The sequence below is a fragment of the Protopterus annectens genome, chromosome 11.part0 (genome assembly GCF_019279795.1).
Source record: "Protopterus annectens isolate FY-2018-M chromosome 11.part0, PAN1.0, whole genome shotgun sequence".
NCBI lineage: Eukaryota > Metazoa > Chordata > Ceratodontiformes > Protopteridae > Protopterus > Protopterus annectens.
In genome coordinates, this window is record NC_056745.1 from 509,661,043 (window position 1) to 509,678,542 (window position 17,500).

The 17,500-nt window shown below is 36.0% G+C and overlaps 1 protein-coding gene across 1 annotated transcript in view; it reads right to left on the reverse strand.

Annotated features, from left to right (window-relative positions):
• The window catches only part of FRS2 (fibroblast growth factor receptor substrate 2), a gene marked incomplete in the record, with an annotated part of 1,814,279 nt that overhangs the window by 797,199 nt on the left and 999,580 nt on the right, over positions 1 to 17,500 (reverse strand).

The following is a 17,500-nucleotide window of genomic DNA, read 5'->3' on the forward strand; positions in this document are numbered from 1 at the left end:
CTTAGCCTGAATAACCTCAATTTCAGGTTAATGAGGGCATGTGTTAGCAACTGTATATTTGGCACAAATGATCATATAAGGTGGGTTAAACTTCATTATTTGAAAACATACACAATTATGTGTGTTTATATTAAGCTAACAGGTTATGGGGATCTTCTGGGGGTGTATTTTTTTGTTTGAGGGCTTTTATTAAAACAAAACTTCTTGTAAAATGTGACAAAGGTTCCAATGCTGATAAGAAAAATCTGCATAAAGGCTTACCTGCCAAACATTAATGGGTGCATGTATCACAAAACCCAGAAAAAGTAATTTAAAAAGCTGCCATATATAATAGATGAGAATGAAGACTTCTTACCATAACGGTGATACTTTCCCCATATTATCTTAGGTTCATAGGTAAGTACCAGGCTATCTGCCCGAGGGCATATGTAAGCCTAGCCAGAATGTGTTGGCTTTCACTGCCCCCTTAGATTAGTTCCCTGTGCCTCTGTCCAGCAGAGCCATTAGTTCCCCTGTGCCTCTGTTCAGCAGAGCCACTGCAGTGATCCCTGGGGTAAATTTTCTGTTTCCCATCCACTCATCAAGGTTTCTCTTGAAGAGTGTTAGTGAGGGGCTCTGGCTAATGTAGATTGGAATCCTGTTCCAAAGCATGGTGAGTCTCTGGGACAGGAATCTATCCCTCTAGCAAGTCCTATTTATCATTATGGTGAGGTTTAGATCCCTAGAGCATGTGGCTCTTGGGGATTTTTTTTTTTTTTTAGGTGGAGCATGTCCATCAATTCTGGGTTGGACATGGCCTTGTATGTCAGGCAGAGATCACCTCTGAGTAGGCGGTATGCAACTGAGTACAGCTGGAGTTTCTTCAGTCGAGTTGCATAGGGCATCTGTTTGAGGCCAGTAATCCTCTTGGTGAGGTACCTCTGTGGTCCTTCCAATTGTTGCAGGTGTCTTGTAAGGTATATCCCAAATGGGGTGTTGTACTCTATGATGGGTCTGATGAGTGATGAGTAGAGGGGCACAATAACCTCTTTTGTTCTAAATGCAAACCCTTTTGTGATTAGGTGGGCCACATATAAGGATTTTCTAACCACCTTGGCAATATGATTATCAAAGGAGAGATTACCATCTACTTGGGTCCCCAGATCCCTTATTTCATTTTCTGTATTTAGGGTACTACCACGTATGTGGTAGTTCGCAGGTACTTTGTTTTTTCCAAAGGGGATGACTATGCACTTTTTGGCATTTAGCTTAAGGCCATGATTTTGACACAAGTTATCCGTCTCAGTGAGACCCTTCTGGAGGATGTCTGTATCAGCCAGAGAGTCAGTTGTGGCCCCCAGTCTGCAGTCATCTGCAAACTAGGTCAGCCATAGTCCTCCTGTGCTTGCCTGTACCTCTGAGAAGTATATACCGAACAGGAGGGGTCCGAGGAATGAGCCCTGGGGGCCACCACTTGTAACCGGTTTAGAGTCGGACCTAGAGCCTGCAGCTCTCACTGTGTGGGTTCTATCCATGAGCCGCAAAAGTAAATTAAGGCACCAAAGTTACACACTGGAAATCAGTCACTGTACTTTATTGCAGAAGACAAACGGTAAGCGCTTTCACAACTTAATGTTGCTTCATCAGACCCCGTGAGCCAACTGGCAATCCATCTTGTGACGTAGGGGTTTATGTTCAGGCTGGTGAGCTTGTCTATAATACCAGAATGGGCAATGGTGTCAAAAGCCTTTGCGTGGTCTAGGTAGGCTGTGTGGACCGCCTTTCCCTTGTCTAAAGCCTTGGTAACTGTCTCAAAGAAGTCCACCAGGTTTAGTAGGCATGATCTGCCCTTAACAAAGACAAAAAATCAAGAGATAACTGCAGCTTCAAGAGATCAGGAAACACAAAAAAAGCTCCAATGCTAAACACAGAAACCTGATCTCAACGACGATGTAAGTATATAACAAGCAGAATCACAGTTAATAATCCAAAAAGTAGATCAGTAGACGTAGTAATTGTATAAAAAGTCTTCTTTAATCTAAAACACAGTGGGTAAAGGTAAGCGCTTTCGCGTGGTCACAGCCACGCTTCCTCAGACAATGAATAACCCCACACACATAGTTTAAATAGTATAGTAATTGAAAACCAACCCCATTTAATTAACTGCATCAATCAGTATTTAAAGAAACACTGTTAACAAACAGACAAAAAGTTCTCACTTCAAAAAGTTCTTTTAAGACTGACTAATGTAAAGTCGGCAAACAGTTCATCGCATAATGTCTAAACCATATTGTGCTCACAAAACAGAACAAAACGTTAAGAAATCACAAGTTATATAAAAAACTGTATTTTCACGCACTTATAGGTATGAAAGATTTCTGCAGCGGAAAGATCTCCGACTGCAAGCCTACAAAAACATGAGTGTTCATTTAAAACCATTGAGCACAGAACATTAATGCATAAAATGTAAAAGGATTTTTTCTTTTAAAACCAAAAGTATCGTGCTGTTATGAAAAGTACATCTATTTCTAGATTGCCTGATGTTTAAATGTTATAAATATATATGATGACATCAGTTATTTTAATTTCAGTTTCAATAAGAAACTCAATTAGACCGTAACAGCTTAATTTATGCAGTACCGAATTAACGGTAATGCATTCCGATGTGAAATCTAACTACTGATAATCAGCATAGACTTATTAGGGCCTTGAAATGTAAATATATTCAGTTATAATAGGAAACTTTAATATACAAAAGTTACATATAAAATTTTTGCATATAAGATGAAGTAACTAAGCTAACTAATCGCTACACATTTAACTATAGTCTTACAAAATGTATATATATGTAACAAATACTTTAAAGTACATATATATATATATATATATATATATATATATATATATATATATACAAGAATTATAATATATATATATATATATATATAAATAACTCAGCATCCGTACTTAAAATATCAATAGCTTAGGTTACAAAGAATATCATTTCAGAGAATAGGCTGCCTTATTTAAAAACGTAAATCTAACAGCACTATTTTCTAAACATTATTATATAAAAATATATATAAACAAATGTATGATATATATCTATCTATATTTAACTTCAACTATAGCTACAATTAACATATTTATATTTATAAAAAACTGCACAAAATCTATATTAACTCAATTCATATAATTAAGCTATCTAATAATAAAAAATCTAATAATAAAAATATTTATCATAAAAATAATTTAATCAAAAAAATTTTTTATTTTTATTTATGAAAATAATATTAAGTATGACCTATATCTAAAATATAAAGTATATTATTGGCCATATAAATTAACTGTGTTTATCTATTAAATGTAAAACTTGAAAAGACTGCTGTTATAGCAGGACTGTAAAATTGTCTATAATATAAGAAGATTTATTAAAATGTTAGCTATGTACTCACTAAACATACTTTCTGTTAAAAGCTGACAAAAATATACTACACTTCATAAAGGGATCCTGTAGTGCTTTAATCAAGCATAACATTAAATAGACAGAATTACAGTGTAGATAAATATAACAATTATACTTAAAAGGATGAGGGAAGAAAAGAAAACTTAGTATTAGCTTTAACGTTTTCTATTCTTTAATATGGGTTTGATGGATACAGAAGTGTTTAGACCAGGAAAGTTATGAGCATTAAACTTTAGGATCCATCTCAATTCAGCTAAAGCCAGACTATTAATGTTATCTCCACCTCTAGGGTTTAGAGTTATTACTTCTAATACCCTAAATAAAAAAGTATGTTCTTTGTATTTTACTATATGTTGAGCCAAAGCATTTGTATCTGCTGCTTTCTTAATCTCATACAGATGGTCATAGACCCGATCAGCTAATCTCCTTTTTGTCAATCCAATGTAGAATGCAGTGCACTTTGTACAAGTAGCTAGATATACTAGATTTTTTGTTTGGCATGTAGCCAAAACGTTAAAATAAAAAGTAAAATCTAGTGTAGGATGAATAAAAAGCAAGTCAGAACAGATGTAGTTACATCTGTTACAGTTACCACATGGAACGGTTCCTATATTTAAAGTTGAGTTCCTAACATCTAAAGTATGATCTTTACATAGAATCTGTTTTAAATTGGAACAATTTTTATATAAAAAAGTAGGGTGACTACCAACTAAGTCAGTTACAAGGGCATCAGTCATTAAAATATTCCAGTTCCTCCGTATAATGTTTTCTAAGCACTTTACATCACTCGTAAATTTTATAATATAGGGCATTTTCATCATATTGCTAGTTGTTTTAGATCTAAATGGAACAGATTTCTTAGATACATGTGGAATAGTCTCTAAAGAATGTATAATATTTTTCTTAATGGAACTAACTAGCTCAGTGTTGTAACCTCTATTTAAAAAAAGTTGTTCTAATTTATTAGCTTCTTTCTCTAGGGTCCCCTTGTCCTGACACAACCTAGTTAGTCTGATGAATTGGCTCTTAACTATTCCAGGGAACATATGCCTTGGATGCATGCTACTAAACTGGAGTAGTGTATTAGTCCAAGTTGGTTTCCTAAAAATGGATGATGTAATCTTTCCTTGTTCATCAAGAGTCAGAGAGACGTCCAGAAAATTTATACATTTTACGGAGGCTTCCATTGTAAATTTTAAGTAAGTGGTGGTAGTTTCTAGATAATGCAAAAACTGTTTAAAGTCTTCTAGGTTACCTTGCCATATTAAAAGGACGTCATCTACAAAACGCTTGTAGAATTAAATTTTTTCAAAAACAGGACTACTAAATAGATGTTCCTTTTCCCAATTCAAGACCACTAAATTAGCATACGTATTTGCACATGGGGTGCCCATAGCCACTCCCCATGTTTGCAAATACGTAATGCCATCAAACATAAAGAGGTTATTATTAAGCACTAAGTCTAGTAGCTGGCAAATCAAGATTATTTTCTCTGTAGAGAAGTCAGTATCTCTGACTAAAAGCTCTCTAATGGCTTCCAAACCCAACTCATTGGGAATGGACGTAAAAAGTTTTTTTACGTCAAGAGTTATTAATACATACTCTTCATATCCAACTTCGAGGGTCACATCTTTAAGACTATGCAACAGATGATAAGTGTCTTTTAAGATAGATGGAACTGCATCTACTATAGGTCTAAGAAATTTTTCAAGAGCAGTAGAAATTGTCGCAGTAACCCAATTACCACCTGAAACTATAGGCCTAAGGGGTATAGGTTCAACTTGTTTATGGATCTTTGGTAATCCCTTTATTGTAGGAATGGTTGGAAATTCGATGTATAAATATTTATAGAAATCAGGGGTAATTTGGCGACACATAAGTAAGTCATGTAGAGTTGCATGCACATTAGCAACTATGGAACTAGTTTCTTTCTGAGAAACTATTAAATAAGTTTCTCGATCAGACAACATATTTAGCATTAAAGAAATATAGTCCACAGTATTCATAATTATAGTTCCACCTCCCTTGTCTGCAGGTCTAAAAGTAATGTCTGAAAGTTGTTTGAATTTTTTTAATGATGTCATCTCATTAGGTGTTAAATTCACATAAGCTATTCTTTTCTTCTTAGTAGAGAACAGCTGATAAAAATCTCTCTCACAAGCTTTTAAAAAACATTCTAAATTAAACGATAAGGGAGGTGAAAAATTGCTTTTATATTTTAAAGACAAAGAGTCAGTATACACTAACTCATTGCTTTCTGTAGCAGTAGTATTTCTAAAAAACAATTTCAATGCAATGCTTCTACAAAAAATACGTAGCTCACATAATACATCAGCTAGGTTACTGCATTGTGCTGGTATAAAATTAAGGCCCTTGTTGATTAAACTAATGTCAGATGAATCCATATCATGATGAGATAGGTTAACAAATAAATCAGTCACATTCTTTGTCTTCTTGTCGTTCCGTACCTCTCCTCGGATATTTTCCGTTTCCTTGGCCCTCTGCTTTGCGAGCGTCCTCTTCCTTGAAATTGTGGTTTTATTGGGTAGGGTAAAAAACGGCTTGCTTCTTGGACAGTTTTTGGTTTCGCACCTAATAGGTTGTCATTATGTGTGCTGACAAACGCTAACTGGTTAGGAGGTGGTGTGGCAGAGGATGCCGTTAGTCTCGGAAATTCAGTTTCAACAGAATTAACAACATTGGTCCCAGCTGTAGATGGAAAAGGCATAGCAGAATTTGTAACAGACAAAGTAGTAACATCATGATGAATAACATCATCTATTGTGCGTATAGGAGATACTGGTTTTTGTTCACGGGCTTGTGTAGTATTATGCCTTGGCCAAATGAAAATTTGGCCAGTTTGAAAATCGTTGTAGTCCCTCTGTAACTTTTTAAGTTTGATTTGTTTCAATTTCTCACTGAAGGAACTTACTTGTGAGAAAACAGTTTGTAGTCTATTTCTTGCATAGTCTGATTTATACTTATCACATAAACTTTTATGAATTAAGTCTATTTCATTACGTAACTTAGTTTCTAGTGGTAAAAAATATTCATTCAAAAGTGACATATATCTGAAACCTTGTTCAATATTTAGGTCTTGCCACTTTTTTAAAAGAACCGGATGATTAGTTCCATAAGACGGCATGCAAAAGACACGCATTCCCCTAGGTACAATGCGATAATGTAAGGAGGCTTCAAGGTGCTGCCTTTGCCAGGCGTACCTTTGTAGCAGATACAGTTTATCTTCAAAATCTTTGACAGTCGAGTTAAAATCAGCAGTATTTTCTTCAGGTAAAGTGGATACTAACCCATTAGGAGACCCACCTAGTTCCAGAGCCAATAAAGGGTTCGAGACATGATGTAGCAGTCCTTCTGGTATAGATGAATGTTCCCTCGACTCCGGCCTGTAGTCAAGCTCCACAGCTGGAGAATCCATCGCGTAGAGCAGTTACCACACCAAGTAAAAGTTACAAAAAATCAAGAGGTAACTGCAGCTTCAAGAGATCAGGAAACACAAAAAAAGCTCCAATGCTAAACACAGAAAACTGATCTCAACGACGATGTAAGTATATAACAAGCAGAATCACAGTTAATAATCTAAAAAGTAGATCAGTAGACGTAGTAATTGTATAAAAAGTCTTCTTTAATCTAAAACACAGTGGGTAAAGGTAAGCGCTTTCGCGTGGTCACAGCCACGCTTCCTCAGACAATGAATAACCCCACACACATAGTTTAAATAGTATAGTAATTGAAAACCAACCCCATTTAATTAACTGCATCAATCAGTATTTAAAGAAACACTGTTAACAAACAGACAAAAAGTTCTCACTTCAAAAAGTTCTTTTAAGACTGACTAATGTAAAGTCGGCAAACAGTTCATCGCATAATGTCTAAACCATATTGTGCTCACAAAACAGAACAAAACGTTAAGAAATCACAAGTTATATAAAAAACTGTATTTTCACGCACTTATAGGTATGAAAGATTTCTGCAGCGGAAAGATCTCCGACTGCAAGCCTACAAAAACATGAGTGTTCATTTAAAACCATTGAGCACAGAACATTAATGCATAAAATGTAAAAGGATTTTTTCTTTTAAAACCAAAAGTGTCATGCTGTTATGAAGAGTGCATCTATTTCTAGATTGCCTGATGTTTAAATGTTATAAATATATATGATGACATCAGTTATTTTAATTTCAGTTTCAATAAGAAACTCAATTAGACCGTAACAGCTTAATTTATGCAGTACCGAATTAACGGTAATGCATTCCGATGTGAAATCTAACTACTGATAATCAGCATAGACTTATTAGGGCCTTGAAATGTAAATATATTCAGTTATAATAGGAAACTTTAATATACAAAAGTTACATATAAAATTTTTGCATATAAGATGAAGTAACTAAGCTAACTAATCGCTACAAATTTAACTATAGTCTTACAAAATGTATATATATGTAACAAATACTTTAAAGTATATATATATATATATATATATATATATATATATATATACAAGAATTATAATATATATATATATATATATATATATATATAAATAACTCAGCATCCGTACTTAAAATATCAATAGCTTAGGTTACAAAGAATATCATTTCAGAGAATAGGCTGCCTTATTTAAAAACGTAAACCTAACAGCACTATTTTCTAAACATTATTATATAAAAATATATATAAACAAATGTATGATATATATCTATCTATATTTAACTTCAACTATAGCTACAATTAACATATTTATATTTATAAAAAACTGCACAAAATCTATATTAACTCAATTCATATAATTAAGCTATCTAATAATAAAAAATCTAATAATAAAAATATTTATCATAAAAATAATTTAATCAAAAAAATTTTTTATTTTTATTTATGAAAATAATATTAAGTATGACCTATATCTAAAATATAAAGTATATTATTGGCCATATAAATTAACTGTGTTTATCTATTAAATGTAAAACTTGAAAAGACTGCTGTTATAGCAGGACTGTAAAATTGTCTATAATATAAGAAGATTTATTAAAATGTTAGCTATGTACTCACTAAACATACTTTCTGTTAAAAACTGACAAAAATATACTACACTTCATAAAGGGATCCTGTAGTGCTTTAATCAAGCATAACATTAAATAGACAGAATTACAGTGTAGATAAATATAACAATTATACTTAAAAGGATGAGGGAAGAAAAGAAAACTTAGTATTAGCTTTAACGTTTTCTATTCTTTAATATGGGTTTGATGGATACAGAAGTGTTTAGACCAGGAAAGTTATGAGCATTAAACTTTAGGATCCATCTCAATTCAGCTAAAGCCAGATTCTTAACAAAGACAAACTGGGTAGAATCCAATGTTTGGAGGTTCCCAGTGTCTCTGTTAATGAGTTCCATGATGCGCTCCATAGCCTTGTAGACCGGTCTAGTCAGGCTTATAGAGCGATAGTTCCCAGGGTCCGTTGTGGCTCCACCTTTGTGGAGCGGGATAACTGTTGCTGTGCACCAGTCTATGGGTACATAGCCTGTAGAGAGGCTGAGTTTGAACAGTGTGTTTAGGTGAGGGGGTTAGCTCATTTTGGAGTGCGTGTAAGACACAGCCTGGGACACCGTCCGGTCCCATTGAAGCAGTGTTTTTGGCTTTGGATAGGGCTGTTTTAACCTGGGTGTCAGTGATTGATGGGGCTCTACATTCTTCTGGTATGGTTATGGGCCCTTTAGGGGGTGAGAGGTGGGGTGAAGTTTGCACTAAACCTGTCTGCCAGAATTTTGGCAATATCAGTCAGTTCAGTGTATTTTGTGCCATTCTGCACCAATTCAGAGCAGATCTAAGAGTTTCCACTTTGGTTCTTGACATAGCTAAAGAATGCTTTGTGGTTATCTTTGGAGTCCTTGGCAATTTTTCTTTCGAAGCAAGCCTTGGATGATTTTATGAGGGATCGTAGTATCTTGCTGATACTGATCAGGGATGTTTTCCTTCTTGGGATTTTACTCTTTTCTGTACTAGTTTCCTCCTTTTATTGTATAGCTTGTTTATGGCAGGAGTCTACCACACTGGTTTCCTTTTCTTGGAGGAGTGAGTCTTGGTTTTGCTTGGGATAGCATAATCCATGCATTCTTGCAGGTGCTCATAGAGTGCCTTTGTAAGGGATTCAGCAGCTTGGACAGCGTTGTCCTTTAGCATGGTGGCTGTGAACCTTTCCACCTCGGTCTTAAGTAACGTGAAGTTTGCTTTTGAAAAGTTTTTCACGGTGGTTTCCTTGATTGGGGGTGGTAGCGGAATGTGAATATCCAGAGTGATTATTCTATGGTCTGATCTAACCAGTGAGGTTTTTACCTCCAGTGTAGAACACCGGTTGCCCATGTTGGTGATGACCAGGTCCAATATATTGTCACCTCTGGTGGGAGTGTTGACCAGCTGATCCAAGGCATTCGAGTTTTTAAATTCTAGGAAGCGTTGGGCAAGGGAGTTAGTACTTGAATAGTTCTCCCAGTTAATGTTTGGGTAATTGAAATCACCCAATATTAGGGCGTTTGGTAGGACCTTCATAATTTCCAGTGTCTCCAGAAATGTGGAATGGGGGTCCTGGGTCATGGTGGGTGATCTGTAGCAAGCTACAATTTGAATTGCAGTTTTGCCCGTTGTTGCACATGGATGATCTCTGAGGCATTGTGCTGTGCCAATAACCTGGAAGTGTGGGTATCCTTGATGAATATGGATACACCCCTGCCTTTTGTGTTTCGGTCCGGGTTCTGTGGCCAAAAAGTATGGTATGAGTTATAGCCTGGTAGTGTGCTGGGGTGCTCTCTGGAGCCTTAAACCAGGTTTCTGTTACTGCACAGATATCAATGTTCTCCATACTGAGGAGTGCCTCGAGTGCATGCATTTTGAGGTTTAGACTTCTGGCATTGAGTAGCATTACCCTTAGTTTTTGGTTACTTGTGCTATTTACGGTGGTGGGTTTGTCTTTTGAGCCTTGCCTAAAAAAGGCACTATGAGGGCAGCAAAAGCCTTGGCCAGTATTCGAAAGCCTAAGGGTGACAGGTGCAAACCATCTCTTGTGAAGCAACGTGGCTTGTCAAGCATGTCATCCCAGGTGGACAGATACTGGATCCCCTTTGAATGACACCAGAAACTTAGCCAATTATTGAAATTTATCATTTTTTCTTTATACTGTGGCATCATTCTTGGTGAAGGCAGGATGCTACTCAGGGTTAGGGTCATACCGGCTTGGGCTATGTGATCATAGAGCTCTTCCATGTCTTTTTTCATGTAGTCCAGGGAGGTACGTCTCCGATCATTCACACTAACATGGACAATGACAGAGTCGTATTTGTACTTGTTCTCGAGCGACCTTGGAATGTGAATGGTCCCACAGGTATAAATAAAAATGAAAGAATACTTAATTATATTAAAAAATGCAGAGTGCAAATAGAAATGCTACAGGAGACACATTTGGGAAGAACTGAGCAGTGAGTTTGATAAAGAAAGGATTTCAGGATGGTTGTTCTGCAGAATATGAGGGATAAAGGAAAAGAGAAGTATTTGTAGTAATTGCTAGAGGAGCTCTAGTAGTACTACAAGAGGGAAAATAATGGCAAATTTGTGGTAACAAGAGGGTACTGGCAAGGGATGGTTGGTATGTTGTCATGTACTTATATTCTACCTAAAACTGTTATTAGGGAGCTTAAAAAATTTGGAATAAACAATCATCTTTCAGCGGGTTATATTACTAATAGGTGGGGACTGGAATTTGATTTGCAATGAGTATGTATATAGGGGCCTAGAAGGGAAACTATAGCAGAGGGTAGATTTCTGAAGAAATGTATGAAAATATTTGGTATGAAAGATGTGAGGTCATTAGCAGAAACTTAGAGTGAATTTATATATTCTTCGAGGTATAATAACTGGGCTAGACTAGACAAATTATATTTCACAGGAATATATGCGTTTAATTGAGAACTTTGACACATATCCAATAACTATTTCAGATCATGCACCAATAATTACTAAGGTAAAAATGCAGGGTAATGAAGTAAAAATGAGATCTGAGCTTCCCTACTTACCTGTTAAAGAGATATGAATCTAAGTAATGGGTAGTTACAGCTAGTGAGTTTAATAAAATTAAAGTGGAGTTTAAAAATGGAGTAGAAATAAAAGAAAATCAATCTAGTTAAGAAGAAATAGGAATTATTTAGAGGGGCTGTCAGAAGTTAAAGTATTATAACATAAGGGGAATCTCACAGAGCAAGAAGAAGAAGTATAAAAAAGAATAAGAAGTTTAAAGGTCCGGGATATGAAATGGGATGAAGTAACAGCTGGAGAGATTGAAACAAAGATCAGAAAAGCCTCTAATTGGAAAACCCCAGGCCCAGATGCAGTGCCTAACTTTTGGCTGAAAGTATTAACATCTTTGCACAGAGATTTAGCCATGAGTAAGAACTATTTATATGAGCACCGCAAACAGACACCAACCTGGCTAACAGGAAAAACAATGTTCCTACTTAAGGGTGAACCTGCAAGCTACCCTAAAAAGTATAGACCAATAACTGGTCTTCCGATGACATATAAACTCTACACGGGAATTGATGCCAACAGAGTTTATAGTCATTTAGAAGAAAACTCAATTATGGCAGTAGAACAAAAGGGCGATGAAAGAAAGTAATGGAATGAAGGATAATTTGTTGTTAAATAAAGTCATAGTGGAGAACTGTAAAAAGGGGGAAGAATCTAAATATGACATGGATTGACTACAAAAAAGCATCTGATAGTATCCTTCATTCATGGATAAAAGATGCTTAAAAATGTATAAGATACACCCCACACTGATCGACTACATTACAGTGACCATGAAACAGTGGCAGACCACTTTGCAATTAAGCCATGAAAAAGGACAGATTATTATCCCAGGGATAAAAATCCAAAGGGGGATATTCCATGGTGACTCTCTGTCACCATTCCTATTCTGCCTTGCCATTAACCCATTAAGCTGTTTACATAGTTTAGGTCATGGGTACAGTTTGGCTCCTAAAAAACAACCAAGTGTAAAGACTTCTCACCTTCTCTTTGTCGATGATTTAAAACTGTATGGTTCATCAGATAAGGAACTGAAAGCACAACTGCAGGTTGTCAAAACTTTGTCAGATATAAGAATGTCATTTGGTCTTGATAAATGTGCCAAAGCAATCTTTAAAGCAAGAAAACTGCAACGTCAGGAAAACATCAGTTTGGGACAAGAATGTAATATAAAAGAACTTAAGCAAGAAGGAATGTATAAATATTTGGGAACTGATGAAGGATCAACAATAAAACATGAACAAATGCAAATAAAACTTAGTAAGGAATACTTCATAAGACTTAATTAATCCTGAAAACAGCTCTGACATCTAGGAACAAAATCTAAGCTATAAACCAATTTGCTCTTCCTGTCCTAACTTGCAGTTTTGGAATGAATGACTGGCTGGATTAGATAGATTAGATGGGATAACAAGAAGTATGCTTCATGCTCACCAAATGATTTATAAAAATCAGTGCATACCAAGAGTATATATTCCCCGTTCCGAAGGAGGGATGGGCCTCCTTGAAATTGATTATATGTATAGAGCTGCAATCGTGGGACTCCACACCTATCTGCTGACCTCACAAGACCGAAACACAGTGAAAGTTTTGAAACTGAGGAGAATAAATCCAAGTTGACTTCTCTGCTTAATCTAGCAGAAGCTTATCAGCATCAAGCAGGAATGGAAGTCAAACCAGAAGTAGATACAAATCTGGCAGGAACTGAATGTGCCAAAAAACAAAAAGAATATAAGGTGAATGATCAGATGAGAAGGCAAGTAATGTGGAAAAAGCATAAATATAGTTGCAGGTATAGAAAACTTCTGAAAGAACCTCATGTTGATCAGGAACGAATGCAGGAATAGTTATGAGAGGCAATTTCAAACCAAGATATGAAAGGTTAATATTGGTGGCCTAAGATAGTGGGCTGTGTACACCTTGGTTTATAAAGTCCATTGAACATGTGGGAGAAACAGACAAATGTAGGTTTTGTAAAACCAAATTGGAAACAGTTGCACACCTTGTTGCTGGCTGCAACATACTAATGGCAGAAGGACTGTATACTGAAAGGCATAATAATGTGGTGAGACTGTTACACTGGTGATTGTGCAAACATTATGGCACTGAAGTGGCTGAAAAACATTGGAAACATGAGCCACAAAGCATCATAGAAATTGAAGAAGTCTATATCACATGGGATCATCCATTACCAACAGTTCAAAAGATAGATGCTAGAAAACTGGATATAGTTGTCCAAGAAAAGAAGACAAGAGTAACATTGATCACTGCAATTGCCACACCCAGTGACTACAGTGTCTTGTGTACAGAGAGAGACAAAGTCATAAAATATTAGGATCTGCAGGCAGAAATGAGAGCAATGTGGAAGAAAGACACCCAGACAGTTCCAATAGTAGTATGAGCAATGGGTCTTATAAAAAATAATTTACAATCCTATTTAGATATGTTACCAATACATGTAACTCCATACGAACTGCAGGAGGAGTTATTACTGGGCACACTGCGGGTGCTGCGAAGAGCACTACTGGCTGACATCAAAGAGTGAAACAATACTAATTTCATGAACTTTAATCATACTTTGACTTAGGAATGGGGTCCATTCCTGTCATGGTATTAGAAACCCAGAAGATTTTAAGAAATTAAAGCAAGAAGAGGTGCAATTGCAGAGTGCTAAAGAGAAAATAAGGGAGTACCTGGATAATATGCATACATTTAGAAAGACTGCTGTTAAGCAAATGCTTTTTGATAATAACTCCAGAGCACAAAAACTTTTAGAACAATGACTTAGACAACAGAAAGTAGAAATGGTTGTTGCCATACTTAGGGGGCCTATAGTAAAAAATATAACCAGAGATCCTGTGCAGGTATTAGAGATATTTTTGAAATTTTATGTAAATTTGTATAAATCAGAGGAGTGGAGAAATCAAGAAATGGCACAAATGGAAATATTTATGAAGACTTAAATAGGCCAAGGTTAGAAGTAGATGAGGCTCAACAACTAACAATTAAAACAGGAAGAGATGAGATAAAAATACTCATGTACAACCAATCTACAAGAAAGTCTCCAGGACTATATGGTGTTCTGGTGGAAATTTGGAAACTAGGAGAGAAGAAAGTGTTAAAGATCTAGAAAGTTTTAACGGTATTTTAAAAGGAGGGAAGGCATCGGCATTCTTCAAAAAAGGTGTGGTGGCTGTAATACCTAAAGATGTTAAAGATCCATTTGATCCAGCCTCATTTAGACCCATTTAAATTTTAAATTGTTTATATCTGTAATGGCTAAAAGAATGGCAAAGGTGATAGCAACATTAATAGATTTATTTATTTATATTTATTTGTTTTACATTTGTTGACTGGGTTAGTCCAACTGAGCTGAGTGGCTCATTTTCAGCGGAGACCTGGGGAGAAAAGCTTCACACTGGAATACAATATTTATTTTTTGCAGAAGAAAGCAATCTTTATTATTGAATATAATATATTCTTGCAATGAGATGTGATAGTTAAACACTAGTAGTTGATAAAGAAGCTATAACCAGAGTAAAGCAATGTACCAAATAGAGAAACAAAAATACATATATGATAAGTAGCAGTGTTACAAAAAAATAAATTGTCAACTTGGCCTGGAGTTGACAACAATGTGGACCGTTGTGGTTTTGTGGAGGGGTGGAAAACATTCAACAACATTAACAGTACAATGATGATCCAGGGGGAAGTAAAATGTAAGAAAATACTGCTGTTATTGGTGGGTCTTGATGCAGAGAAAGCATTTGACTGAATAAGCTGGGATTTTATGAGTAGGGCAATGGAAACATTTACATTTCCTGATACAATAAAATCAGGCTAATTAGGATATATGCGGTATAAGAGGCAAAAATGAAAGTGGGAGTGTTCCTCAAGTTGTGTCTGAACAGAGGAACCAGAGAGGGATGTCTTCTTTGACCTTTGATATTTGCATTATATTTAAAACGATTTGGCAAAGAAAATAAGGGACTCAGAAATTCAGGAATACAATTGTTATGGTGTTCAAGAAAAGCTGTCTTTATTTGCAGTTGGTATTTTGCACTTGATAGAACTAGAAAAGGACATCTCAGTGTTGTGGAACATTCCGAAATAGTTCCATTTTCTTTTTCAGGTTATAAAATGAATGAAGATAAAACAAAGGCTATAGCTATAAAATGTACCCAGACATTAATTGGTTCAGCAATACCCATATTTATGGGGGTATGATAAAATGAAGTACTTAGGAATATGGATTAAAAAGGATTCTGTTATGGCATCTAAGGATATGTGGGAAGTGGCTAAGCAATAGATAACACAAAAACGGAGAAACTGGAAGTTATTGCCTCTGGATGAGGATATGAAGATACAAGAAGTAAAAATATTTTTAGTCCCTTTTATTTTATACACAGGTCAGGCATACTTTTATTAACTAGAGGAGAAGTTGTGTATAGTAATTAATAGAGTTGAAGGATTTTATCTGGGACGGGAGGAGGGCAAGAGTCAAATGGGATTAGCTGATCGTCCCAATATAACAAGGACATTTAGGATTATCTGTTAGGATTACTTGATTTGAAGGGGTAATTTAGAGCTTCACAGTTAAGAGTCCTATATATCAGCGGTCCCCAACCACTGGGCAGTGGATCATTTGGTACCGGGCTGCTAGGCACAGAGTAAAAAAAATTAATGTGAGTATGTATGTGTATGAATGTTTGTGTCAGTTTGTATGTGTGAATGAATGTGTGAATGAAAGCAGAATGTATGTGTATATGAAAGAGACTGTGTGTGTGTATGAGAGTGAGCCATGATATCGATCAAGCCATTATTGTACACTCACTAAGCAGCGCTTTTGCTGTTTAGCGAGTGTAAAATAAAAGTCAAGGAAACTGAAAAAAGTGTGTGCGTATGTTTCTGTCTGTGTGTGAGTGAATGTGTGCATGAAAGTAGAAGACACTGTGTGTGTGTGTGTGTGTGTGTGTGTGTGTGTGTGTGTGTGTGTGTGTGTGTGTGTGTGTGTGTGTGTGTGTGTGTGTGTGTGTGTGTGTGTGTGTGATAGAGAGTGAAGAGTGAGCATGATCCCTGGCAGTAGCAGCAGCAGCAATGAGGTTTGTGTACCTCTTGACCATACCACCTCTCACACAATAAATCTGGCTGGAGCTACAAATAATAGGGACAGATTTTAAATATTGCTGTTATAAATTTAGAAAGTCAATAGGGTTACCATTAGGTTAAGTACCTCTTGACCAGTGTCTATATTAGAAGACTGAATGTTTAGGTGATCGAACACTTAAACATCGATCTGCTAATATCGAACTACACAATGTTGAATGTCCCAAGGAAACACGTCCCTCACCTACAACTGAAAAAACTTTACTTTACATCTAAATTAAGTGGGGGGGCTGTGCCCCCCACACCTCCCCTAACTAAATATACCAACTCCGAGATCGCTCAACAGTAGGGAAATAGCAAATTCCAGCGACCGGCCAAGGGAAATCTTTCTCTGCGTTAAATTGGCCATTCACCATTTTTTGCTTTTGATATTAGAAGATCGATGTTTAGGTGTTCGATCACCTAAACATTCGGTCTTCTAATATAGACCCTCTCGACCATACCACTCAACCTATTGCACAATAAATCTGGACAGCGCCAAATAGGGACATATTTTAAATATTGCTCTTACTAACTTAGAAAGTCAATATGGTTGCCATTAGGTTTACGTACCTCTCGACAATAGTAGATCAATGTTATGCTGTTAAACAGAATGTACATTTTTTTTTTGATAATTATTGCCAATTGTTCTATTGTATGTTGGAGCTTTTCTCCTGCGGTCTTGGCTGAAAATGGACTTCTAGTCCAGTCAGACCTCCCTGGTAAACAAATGTCAGATAAATAAATAAATAAATATGCACTTTATTATGTTTTATTAAGTGTGCAAGATGGCTGATCCATGGAAGATTTTCTTACATG